Source organism: Rhea americana, unplaced genomic scaffold (genome assembly GCF_003343005.1).
Source record: "Rhea americana isolate MKP2758 unplaced genomic scaffold, rheAme1 scaffold_50, whole genome shotgun sequence".
Lineage (NCBI taxonomy): Eukaryota > Metazoa > Chordata > Aves > Rheiformes > Rheidae > Rhea > Rhea americana.
In genome coordinates, this window is record NW_028186646.1 from 3,418,083 (window position 1) to 3,431,073 (window position 12,991).

Below are 12,991 nucleotides of genomic sequence, written 5' to 3' on the forward strand. Positions count from 1 at the left end.
AGTTCCACAATCAGCCCCATTGAACTTACTAACAGAAAAAAAAAAAAAAAAAAAAAGAGGAAAAAACCCACCTATATTCAGGTGGACAGACAGTCCACTCAGTTTCCCAGACAGTGAAAAGCAGGGTAAGAGATGTCACAGCATGCAGAGACCTCCATGTGGCTCTCTGTGCTGAGGCAGTTTGTGACAAGCCCGGCTGGTTGGGTTTGGTCCGGCACTGACTTTGAACTGATCGTTGCAGAGTTGTTCTGTCTCCGTGCTTCAAAGCTTTCTGTGTTTGAAGCTGACTTGTTAGGCCAAGCTGGTTCCCTGCATCCGCGTGGCACTCTGCTGGAATTAACGAGCCTTTCTACTAAACAGGATTCTGTGGCATACAGAGCAGAGACATCCAAATGTTTCTGAAAGAGATGTGTTATCAGTAATACTGAACTGAGGCTAATAAGCCTTGTTGGACCCAAGCTGATCATATGCAGAGCTACCAAGCCGTGACTCTTTACAGCCTTTTCCCAAGCTCCAATTTCCAGGAACATAGTGTTTTGCATGGCATTAGCTGCAGTCTCACACAGCTTATTATGCCAGTTTTGATGCCATGCAAGAGAGGCAAAATTGTTTCTGGAACAGAGCTACTCTCAAATCTAACACATTGCCTGAGCTAAAGATCCCTACCAGACTGAAGCTGGCTTGGCATGAAGCCATCTTGATGTGTTTGCTATATCCTGATGTCATCTGCAGCTTGAATAAACTGAAGAGATCAGTGATTGGCCATACAGAATAGTCATAATTAATAGCAACATTTTGTCAGTTTTGAACAGTTATGGTCAAGATGAAAGCTAATGTAGGAACAAACAAATCCACATCTGGCAGTCTTTGGTTCTGACCTCTTATCTGAAGCATCGTCTATTCCCCAGAGCTGAAGATAATATGATGGCTAAGATAAACTAATTCTGATCCAGGATCTCAGATTTAATTTTCATTGCATTGTGTAAGGGAACACTTACTCAAAAGCAATTGTAATATTCAAATCTAATAGTCCTATCAGTAACAGCCTTCTTACACTGGTGGAACCGAAAGAGAATACCGTGACAAGTTAACCAAAGTGTGCTGAAACAGACACATATAAAGTCTGATCTTACATATTATGTAGGATATGCATTATAATTCACAAGAAAGAACTAGATACTATTTATATACTTTTCTATTTGTCTTAGCTGATTGTTGCATTACATTCAGCAGATTGCACTTGACTGTCTTAAAAGGTTTCACATTAAAATAAGAATTTATTAACAAACTATTAACTCCAACAGCAGTGATGTGGTTTTTGACATATTCCTAAGTTTTTAAAACACAAATCTTCTAAATTAACTAGACATACTATTCAAAAGTCAGGGTTATCTATTAGCATGGTAACTAAATCCAATTGCTATTGAAACAATAACTTTGAATATTCCAAAGTGCTGAATTTATAGTATTCCATTGTATGTCCATAATCTTGAATACCAAAGTGAAAAGAATCAGATTTTGACATGATGAATTCTATGTATATGTCCTTCAGGGCAATCTTGATAATAGATTTTGTGTTGTCTCTATTTACTAAAATTTTTCACACTGAGAAATAAACCGTCAAATTTTATTTCAGTGTTTTGCATGTTTTATTGCCTCTTCTCAGTGCTGGACTATTTTAGTTAAGTTTATTAACATAAAAAGTATAGATTTATCATCTCTTTATTCAATTCTTTTCTGTAGGTCATAATATCTTCCATGTGAATTGTTTATGTGAAAGTTTTCTCTTTTAAATGACAACTATATTGCTTTCACTTTGAAAATAAGGTTGCCTTTGAGAGGATCAGCACAGCACCAAGGTGTTGCTGTAGATGTATAGACACTGGCTTTTCCTTCTTTCTCCACAACTCTGTAGAGATCTAAGGAATACTGATGAGCCACTGACTGAAAATTCTTTTTTAAAAGGACTGCATATAATTAGGGGTTATGTGCATTCCTTCTCTGAAGGTAGTTTGTGGCTGAAAAGCAGATTATTGAGTCCAAGACCGACTCAGCCCTATAAAATTTCCTCGGCAAATACAGAAGGATGAAGCTTCAATATAGCCATCAATCCTGCAAACGCTTTTTCAAGTTTACAACTTAAAAAATGTAGTTAAAACTGTTAAGTTTCATGTGAATAAAATTCTCCCATTTCACCATTTCATTTGTTCAAGCTTTGAAGTTTATTATTGTATGCAAAATTGCAAAGGGAGGAGCAGAGCCTGAGGATTTCATACGAAGCCTACTGAAGTCTCTGGAAAGACTCCTGTTGACTTCAGTAGCTCTGGGATCAGAACGTAGATAACTTCCCTTATCTTGCACGAAGCAGAATTTCCAAATCTTTGGAACTGCATTTTTTTTTCCTTCCTTCCTGTCTCCATTCTATGAAATGTAGTCGTACAAACCTGAAGATATTTTCTGTCCTAGCTCAACTCCTCAATGCAGCAACACCAATTTTGGACTAGAAGAAGTATGATAATTCTCCATTACATAAGATGAAGCTAATGTATAGTGTCAGTAACATTTTTAAACAAATTATGTGTGACTTTTTAAACAAAAATAAAATACAGTGTTAGTTCTGAAATTTATGAATGAAATAAGCAAAAGAAATAGTGCAGTGCCAAAAATAGTAGGAATTGTGTTTAAAATCTGAGTTGACAGAAGAGGTGACGTGCAATCATACTTTTCCAAACCCTAGAAGTATTTTTCTAACATTATTCAGAAAAGTTAGAAAACACCAGATGTACACTTTGCATGGAATAGAATAGCAAAGTAACACAGACCTACTAATAAACACTCAGTTGCAGAATGTTTACAAGAAAGGGGTCCCCAGGATCCTGTAATAAATATTAAGCCGAAAAGCAATGTAATAATTAAAATTACATTATTTCTAGAAAAGTAATTGCTTTGCCAAATGAATTTTTAATTTGACAGTAGGGCAGAGTTCCCCCCCAGTCCTCTTATTCAATATATGGTAGAATTTAGAATTAAATAGCGTTTGATAATATAAAAACAAGGCAACTCTGCACAAAAGCCTGTGGTTGAGTGCTTTTCTTGGTGGAATTTATTCTTGGTGTGTCCAAATTAATAGGAAAACATTTCAGAGAAAAAAAATTAGGAGAGGCAAAAAAGAAACAATCTCCCTCACCTAAAATATTTTTTCTTTTTTTTGCAAACAGCCAGAAGACTCAGTGTAAAACACCTCAAAATATTTTATAAATATGGATGAATACATGAAGAGACAAATTACCCATTTTGTCAAGTCCAAGTGCTGTCCAGTGCCTGTGAATACCATGTCCAAGCAGGGATTATAAGAATGGAATCTCTCCTCACCCAGGAATTTAGTGACTAGAGAATGAACTCAAAAGCATTTTTGGTAGCAGCATGGATGCTATGCATTTTAATGTATGTAAATTTGGGGTTCAAGTACTTCAAGTTTGTATCCAAACTTTAGATTTTACTGGTTAGTAAGCCTACCCACATGACAGATGACACGAGAGCTAGCAGTTAGCTTCTCTCACCTTTCCATTACTCCATAGGCAGATGAAGGCTTGTGAAGGCATGCAAGTATTCATGATGATCTTTTAAAGAAAAGAGATAAAATATTAGTAGATATAAGCACACTATTTTATAATGTGAAGTCCCTAGGAAAAAAATATAATTTTCAAAAATGTAGAGCATTAATTCAATTGTTAAATTGTACTATTTGCAAGCATTTTCACTTACTCCTGTAGAACTCCCAGGCTCAGGGAAAGTGAGAGGTAGGAGCTATTTGCAAGCAATTATCTTCTCAGGAAGCAATGGCAGCAGTTTGCCTGAATGTCTTTTACAGGAACAAAGTATAATAAGGGATCGTACCTTCTAAGGATTTGAGATATATCTTTTCCCAATTACTAGATTTCCATGGCACACTACAAACTGACTAAATTTTTGTCTTGAGTTCTAGCTCAGCATTCCTAGAAGCTGAAATGTCAAATGCTGGACATAACAGGCTGAACAACAATATAATTAGCTTATTATCCCTGTGGGAATACCTGATCAAGAATGATACTGACAGTTATATATAAAAGACTTAAAAAATGAGGAGGCTCACAAAAAGTGTTAGAAAGAGACGCTTCCTAGCTCTCTGAGAGGAGAACTCTTCTTTAGAAAAAAAAAATAAAACCAATCATATTTCCTTCTAGAAACAAATATAGATTGCATTTGTAAGACCAGAGAATATATGACAGGCCTCAATGGTTTAGGAACTCTAAAAGGGGCTGATGGCAACATCAGATAATTAATTGAACATGAACTTGTGTAGTTAATGGGGATATTATTACAATAAGTAAAGTAAAATGGTTTAGAGGAGAACTAAGGAAGAAGCTGAAGAGCAAATTAAAACCAGAACCCCTTTGCTATATCTGAAGCAGGAAATCTACAGGAAAGTTGAAATGCATTTATTTAGGCTTTAAGGAGGGTAAATTAACAAGATATAGACACTGTTGAGAAGCTAAATGTTTTTATAATAGCTTGGGCTTCAAAAGTGATTGGGAAGAACAAATACCCTCTAAAAATCATTGAAAGGAAGTAGCAGTTAGTAGTATGATAAATCAAAAAATGCTATATCTATATTTGTAAATAAAAAAGTCCCAGAGTATTACCCAGCCCTGAAACCAATTGGCTTGATGTGGCTTACCTTCATATGACCAAACTCTCTTTCCTACCATCTGCCTCTTGGGAATAGTCTTTGGCTTGTACTGTGCCCTGAATCTTGCTTGGCCATTTTCTGGGAGAAGGATGGCTTTCTGTTTCCAGGACAGGTGTTAACAATTTAATAAAATTGGGGACCACATGCCAGTGCCTGTACTTGAACCTTTGCACTGCTTAGTTTATCAATATAGACTTTTTTTCCCTATGTTTATACTCTCTGCATGTTCCCATTAATAGAATTTTGTTCCAGCTATTCTTAACTCAGAATAAATTAATCTACAGACAATCCTGAAATCAACAGTTCCTGTAAGCGTTACCCAAAACAACTAATTCTGGCCTTAGCCTTTTATAGTAATTTTACTGTTGCTCTGATACTTTCCTTTAAATACCTGTGTCCTGTCAGGTTTGAGGCAGGTGCCCTGAGTAAATTCAGCCTTAACAAGTTCTCGCTGTTGCTCCTCATTATTATGTGTGTTCCTCCTGTGGTACTATAATACGGAGAGGGGATAGCCAGTGAAACCTTAGTGCTATTTGCCATAGTAGAACTGTAGAAGTCAAAAGATTATTGTTCAGTGTGCCTATGGTTTACAGCAGCATTTTTGTGATTTTTTTAGTTCAGCAATAAAAGACAGATCATACTGTTTATTTCTGTTACAGAGGAATATTACTGATCTTCTCCCATTCAACAATCCCTTTTTTAGAAAATAATTCATATTTTGATCTAGTCTAAGTGTTCATTATGCTGCCAGTTAGAAAGCAAATGAAGTTGTAACTACATATCACTGGAATTCAGAAAAGGGGCAATGGAAAAAAAAAGGGATCTGATCCCCAGCCTCTTGTTTTGAGCATATCAAGTAATAGCATATCCATCTCTCATTTTTTTTAAGTTCATGAAGGCTGTGGTACTTAGGTTTCTAAATGGAGATATAAAAATATAAGCTTAAGAAATCACATACAATTTTTTGAACATGAACTCTAAGATGTCAAATCCTTTAATGGATATATATGCAGAGAGAAACTGAAAAAAATCAAGTTGCAATGACATCTTAAAATAATTGCTATTACGTGGTGAGCTCCATTTATAAATGTTCCGAATTCTGAATATTCTTTGAAAATATGATGGAAATCCTTGCAATGTGAAAATATGTGAGTGTAACTCCGAATCAAAAAAGGAATCACGAATTCGTACCTTATGCTTCTGTATGCCCTTTACCTCTGTGCTGTTGGACCTTCAGACAAGAGTGGAGGCCACACACGAGATCGCCGAATCCAGGGGGCTTGAGTTAAATCCTTTAACTCAAGGAAATTTAACTTGAGTGAGGCCTTTAGTGTTGCTCCATTACTTCTGTTTACATTAAAACCTAGCAAAATACTGTCACATTTTTGCAGGTTGTTTTTGTAGGCGTTCATACAAAAGAGAAATGTAAGCCCATTTTTAACATTTTACAGAAGTGACTCAGCAAGGCGGAACAGGAGACTTCTTTCTTTCTTTCTAGTAAACTCTGTAAACTATTCTAGTTCTACGACGTTTCAAAATCTGCTGCATTTCTGAGTTGAAAATGACTTGGGAATTTGGAGGTTTCTGTGAATGCTAAAATGACTGTGAAATGAGATAAACCACTCTATGAAATAATCAGAGCCTAATCTTAGAATTCGAGCGAATGGTGTGGAAGGAGTTCTGTGACTCGCACGATGTGACAGGAGTCACAAATTATAAACACCCCCTTTACAGCCCGTACTGCCCAAGAATAGGCATGTGATTCTTGTAAGGGCAAGCGGCCGTCTGCCCAGGTGTTTAGCGACTGTGGTATTCTTCTTCTGTCTGTTCAGGAGTGATGCTGGTGACAGCCAGCAGCTGCTGGGTGAACAGAGGTATCCAAGAGAAAAGAAAGCTCAGCAGAGTGCAATTTCTTCACCATCCCTGTTGTCTTTTTTTTTCCTCACTTTGTCTCTTTTGCTTATTGCTCTTCATGTAATATTACTAATTACTCTTCTTTTAACATCACTGACTGTGTGAGTCTTCCATCACATAGGAGGCCTTACTTGAACTTCAGGGGAAGAAGGAAGACAGTGGCGGCAGGTTGGAGTGGACATAGCTCAGGAGGATAGAGGACATAGATCAGCATTCTGCTGGTCTGACTTTTATAGAATCTACAGTTTCAAATATTAGAAACACTTGTCCTGATCTAGGTAAGTATTTTATTTTCTTAGCTTTTCTTTTTATTTCCAAATATTTTGCAAGCTGTGCATTTTTGGGGGATTTTTAAGCCTTTGCACAAAAGTCAGACTGGTATACTTGTGCAAAATATAGAAATGATGCCTGGCAGACAAATGTAGAGTACATATCACTGCAGTAAACTGATGCTTTCTATTCCACTGCGTATAAATGTGATTATCCTAACCTCTTTGACTGAGTTTAGCAGGAAGAAAATCAGAAGACTTTCATGCAAGAAGGTTAAAAGCAAACTAAGAAGGAGCATCTTAGAGAAAAGTGCCGATAGAGCTCATTCCTATAGCTATATGCCTTAAAGCACTGGGTGATCTAGTATCATTCTAAGGTATCATTCTTGCAGTGTGCTAAGAAGTGTGGATAATCGTAGCAAGGTCTGCATTTGAAAGAACCGTTTGCAATGTTGTGGTGAGGCACTGAAAATAGAAAGCTGACCTGATTATACTACCTGTTAATGGTTACATAATTTTCTATCATGATCAATGATTATGTCATTTTGAAATTAAATTAGAATTCACTCTACAACTGAAATCCATTAAGTCAGGATGCAGTAGCACCCGTGCTAACTGCAGTATTTACCATAAATATCTGACATCCCTGACCCTATTATCTTCTTGGTAAAATCAGTGTTGACTCCTTTTTCTGTGCAGATGCTCAATCTGGGACCAGGTTGCCAGCGAAGGAAAGCAGCTTCTAGTGATGTTCTCTGTGGGTGGGCCTTTTGAATGAATTATTTAAAAATCCATTAAAAAAATTCTCTTTAGAAGTTGGATGAATTTGTTTCCATCTAGGGCATTGTCAAGATTTTCTTTCTTAGCCAGTCTTCTCCTTGGGAATGTGAAGATGAGAACAATGTGACTTAAATTTGCAGGTTGGAAATTCAGATATAGAAGAAAAATGCTGCTAGTTTTAGAGTAAATTCAGCTAGTTAGTTGCAGTACATTCATTTTGATGCAGATCTCCATTTAAATGTTCTTATCTAATATCATTTTAAGGAGTATTCCAGAAACAAAGCAGGAAAAAAAAAGAAACTATATTTTGGGAAATAAGAAGCTTTTAAAAACATTATTAATTTAAAAATTGTAATGCAATGAGAGATTGCAGGATATGGCAGAGAAGGAGTTCAGGAGGAGATAAGAAAGGAGAGACACTCGGGACTGCAATTATTAAAGCTTTGCAAGAGAGAAGGACTTCAGAGTTGATGCATATCAAAGGTGGAAACACCACATTTGCTGAGACATTGCTGAAGTTGTACTCCATCCACTTTAGCAGACATATCAAAACGTAAATGAGCAGGGAATCAAATCTTGATAATGATATTAATACCTGTACCTGGGATATATGAGTTCACCTTCTATGAACACGTCATTTGATGCTAAAATACCTAGATGCATCTTAATTTCCTGTGCATCTTCAAAATCTGGAAGTTCCTTCTACTGAGTTTAATTAGTATCCTGATTATAGAAAGAAAGAATCAACATCCATTCACTATAAGGTTTAAAGACTTGTATATAGTGTCTTGTAGGGATAGCTGTACAGACGTTGTTGGGTTTCCTTTCTCCTCTTTGAAAGACTGAGAGAAAGTTAATGCCTATTTACAGTTCCTTCTCAGGCCTATGAACTGCTTATCCTACACAACTACTATCAGCGACTGTAAAATGATTTGGCCTTCAGAGTTGTTGTTGTGGAAATGTAACATATTTTTCTCTTGTTTCTTCCAGACGCTGGAAATATTGTGCTAGATTGGACTTTGACAGTACAGATGGAAGTGAAGTAATCAAAATCAGGCTGGGTAAAACAGAAGTGTTGCTGAGATTGTGAAAGCACATGGAGAACTAGCCAAACTTGGGGGAGAGTCACCTACTGACTTTGCCAGTGTGCCTTGCAGATTTAAAATTGTATTGAATCCAGCTAGCTGAAAGATCATTGCTCATCTTGTATTCCCTCGTGGCGTTCGTTTCTGTTTGGTTTGCTGGTGCAGCATGTTCCTGGCATTATACCTTTCAAGAAAGAATTTAAAGCTTGTTCAGCAGAGGCTTCCTGCCTGTGCAGCCTGCTTCTGACAGAGCGAAAGGCGAAATTCGGAAAGCTCTGTGTTGCATTGAAGGAATGTTGTTTGCCTTCAGATTATTTGGAGAGCGAATGGAGAAAATAGAAGTTTATTTTGATTAATTTATTTGTTAATGATTATTATTTAATTACTTCAGGTTTCCACATGCCAAAATTAATAGGCATTCCAGTAAATTTCAGATAAATATTTTTTATTTTTAAGTAGTGATTTGAAAATTTAAAAAAAAAAAAGAAAAAAGAGAGTACAAAAATGGAGGAATGATTCATACATTGAGTTTTCCAATTTGGGATACACATCAGATAACAAGGCCAAAAGTGTATATGTTGGCAATCAATTCTACTCAGCCAGACATTGAGAAATATGATTTATTTAAATGATGTGCTGTTTAATAAACATCTGAATCCTTATTTATACCTCTTGATTTGCCATTTTTTTTGCCAGGAGTGTAAAAGATAGGATATATGATAAAAACTACTTTTACCAGCTGTTATAGGATACAATTTGACATATTCTTTGGAAGAAACATGCATCTCTTTTGAAAAAATTATTATGAAAGATTGCTCATGGTGTGGTCAAGATGCAAAAAGAAAGAAAACATATTTTAATCTACTCTTCCTAAAAAGTAGCTAAAATTCTTGATTTAATAGTATAATGGAGTTATGGAGAAGTAACTGAACAAATTTCAGTAATCTTCCGTTACCTTTTGTTGGACAAGTATTACAGTTTGATTTGAGAGAAAGTTTTTCTGGCTTTTCTTTTGTTTACCATAGCAGTTTGTTAGCACAAAACCAGGCTAGTCTGTGCACAGAAGAGATATGTCATTTCGGAGCTTTATGGAAAAAGCTTAATGGAAGTAATTTTGTGATAAGCAAATTATAAGCAAGAGGGAACGTGACATTTTCGTAGATATTAACAAATATAACTCCAAGAAAGTTGTTAATTGCTACTCACAATGATCCCCGTGAATGTTCCTCACTTCTCTTTGGCTTCATTTCACTTTGCTGCAATGAGGTTTAGAAGTAGTGTGTTATTTTTTGAACTTTCAAAAGCCCAATGGGATTAGGCCCACATTATGCTCCATTCTGGAAAAATGCTATTCCTCCCTAAAGACCTTACTCTCTTGTCTTAAGGATCAGAGACAGAAAAGGCAGAGAAGACAAAAAATGGAAATAGAAATATCAATTTAATGTACAATTTTAGCTTCTTATGAGATTACATTTAAAATATTATTGTAATTCCTTTTTTTGTTATTCCATATTTTCTTTTCCAAACTCTTTTGGTACTTTCTGTTTGCTTTTCCTCTTACTTTCGTTTTCCAAAAACCTGAATCGTAACCATAATCTTGATCCTTTTTTCCGAAGGAAATGAGATTTGTGAATACGCTTTGTGTGTATGAGAGAGAGGAAGAGAGAGAAAATAGGAATTTCAAAAATAGTTACATTCTTACAAGTTTTGTGAAAATATGTGGTAACATGGAGGAGAGTTTGCAGAATCTTGTACTAGATAATCCAGGTCAGCATTATTACAGAAAGCTGTAGGAAACAGCTCTTCTGCATGTAGAACTACTTGTTGTGTGCATTGATACATACCCACTGTGCTGGGACTTTGTTTCAGCATGAAACATGCATTTGTAGTTTTGATGAATATCCATGTACCTTGCTATCTAGAGATGCATTTACCTACTCTACCCAAGGAACTGCCATATCCATTATGTAGTAATGCAACTGGGTACTTAATTTCTTGAAAATCATTCTCTGTGTGTCTTAAAATTCAGCATACCCTATTTTCCTTAGGGAACACTGTCCCTTCAACAAGTTGTAAACTGCAAATGAAGGATGAACTAAAGTACTAGCTAACAAATATTACTTATTGAATGTTACCAGGAGTGGTCAAATAACTACAGGTGACTGGTCACATGCAAGCCATGTAATTGCAACAGAAATTGTCAGGACTATTACTAGTAAGTGGTTCTGATTGCTTACAGACATGTATTGCCTCTTATTCTGTCATCTTTGCTTGCTCAGTGTGTCTACAAATAATACTAATCCCGTGGTCCTACAGGAATAAGAAGACTCCAAAAAGCGCGCTTTTGAGGGCTCTTTCATTTGCCTGGAAGTAATAATAGCTTCTGAGAATATCCATCTGTCACAACTGTTTTGTTTATTTTTGACTGTCCAGAATGCAAGTAATATTGGAAGTTAACAATAGATTTTATAGGAAAAGTATAGATGAGATATATAGTATCTGACTTGGCTTGGCTTAGAGGAGTTATAATCTGTTTTCCAGTGGAAGACATTTCAGTATTACATTTCTGAGAAGCTTGTATTAATCTTGCACCCTTAGGCACATGAACTATATGAACTTTTGGCATGAAACAGTGTGCTTTCAGCTATACTTGTGCAATTCAGTTGGATCCAGTATGTAATGCTTTTCACATCTTACTCTCCCTTAAGTATGTTTATAAAACTCAGAGCACAATTAAAGAGCAATAAAACTTGATGTTGATGGAGATGGAGCATGGACACTTGGCAGCTTCTGTCTTGAGAAAGTACAATGCATGGATAACCACACTGATCAGTGCGTAATTCTTGTATTAAAAAAAATCTTGTATAAAAAAAAAAAACTCATGATGATCTGTTTTTATTTAGACTCCTAGTCATAGGATTAACAAGATGCATATATTCAATGTTTCAGTGGTAGATGAGATGGCCTCCTTTTTCCAAAGTGACTGAGATTTTATTGGCTCAGCTTGGGAATCCTCTGACTGGTAGGTCTAGGTCCCTTCAAAGTGTCACAAAAGAGACATCTGAAAACTGGGATAACAAAAGTCAGTGTGCTTTTTTAAAAATTGGGTTCTGAAATAACAAAGAAATAGCTCAGTTTAAAACCTCCTTTTGTTTCCGTTTAAATTAGTGGGGACAAGAAGAGGCCCTTGATGTGTTTTTCACTGGCATTTTGTGTGCTATTTCACTTCTTCAGCACTCTGAACTACATTCTGGCTAAGTTACGCTCATAAGAGTCTACATGTTTCAAATAGAGAAAATATTAAAGCTTCTTTCAAGTCTTAGTCCCCATGTTTTGGGGGATATTAATGTTATTTCTGTTTCATAAGCGAGATGTGTAAATTTGTGAGGAACTCAGTGTTAGAAAAGTCAGGATCTAGAAATGTATTTATATGTTATCTAATATGAGGGACATCTATGCATATGCAGAAAATGGAGACATAGCTCATTTGTTATTTATAATTTAACTTCTATGAAGCAATTTCTCATAGGAAACTCATTATTCCTTTGAAGAAAGGCTTAGCTGGTGTGGAATTTCTATTTGGTTATGAGGATTAAGAATGAAATTAAAATATTGAATTCCTCTTCTAACAGGGCCAGATCCACAGAAGGTATAAATCAGAACAGCTCAAATTTAAGTGAAGGAAGTTTTGACAATTTACGTCAGTTTAGGATTTGACCTTCTCTCCAGAAAACTATTTCTCTGAAGATCATACTTCCTATATTTGTCTTACTTTATGCCTGGCAGAGAATTAATTAATACATAATTGCTTTGGTGAACTCAGGATAAAACTTCTCTGTTCAAGAACTCTATTCATTTACTGATTAACTTGCTTCATGGCTGAGTTAGTTCTGCAGGGTCATGCTGTACTAATGACCAGAGCACAGGAACATTGTCAAACCAATGAGGACGAGGTAGGCTTGGAAGTATTCCAGATTTTGTTCAATTAATCACTGAAATTTCAGGAGCTTTGGGGACAGAGTTGAAACCAAGTACATCAAGGATTAAATTTGTATCCCAAAAAGAGGATGTGGGAGCGAGACTTTACTGGATGAGACTCAAATAAAGGTGAATCAAGCAAAAATGTGAGGAAATGGAAAACAAATAATGCATCAAACTGTGTTACTGATAACTTCTCTGTAGATCGTGCTTATTTTTCTTCATTATTACTTAAT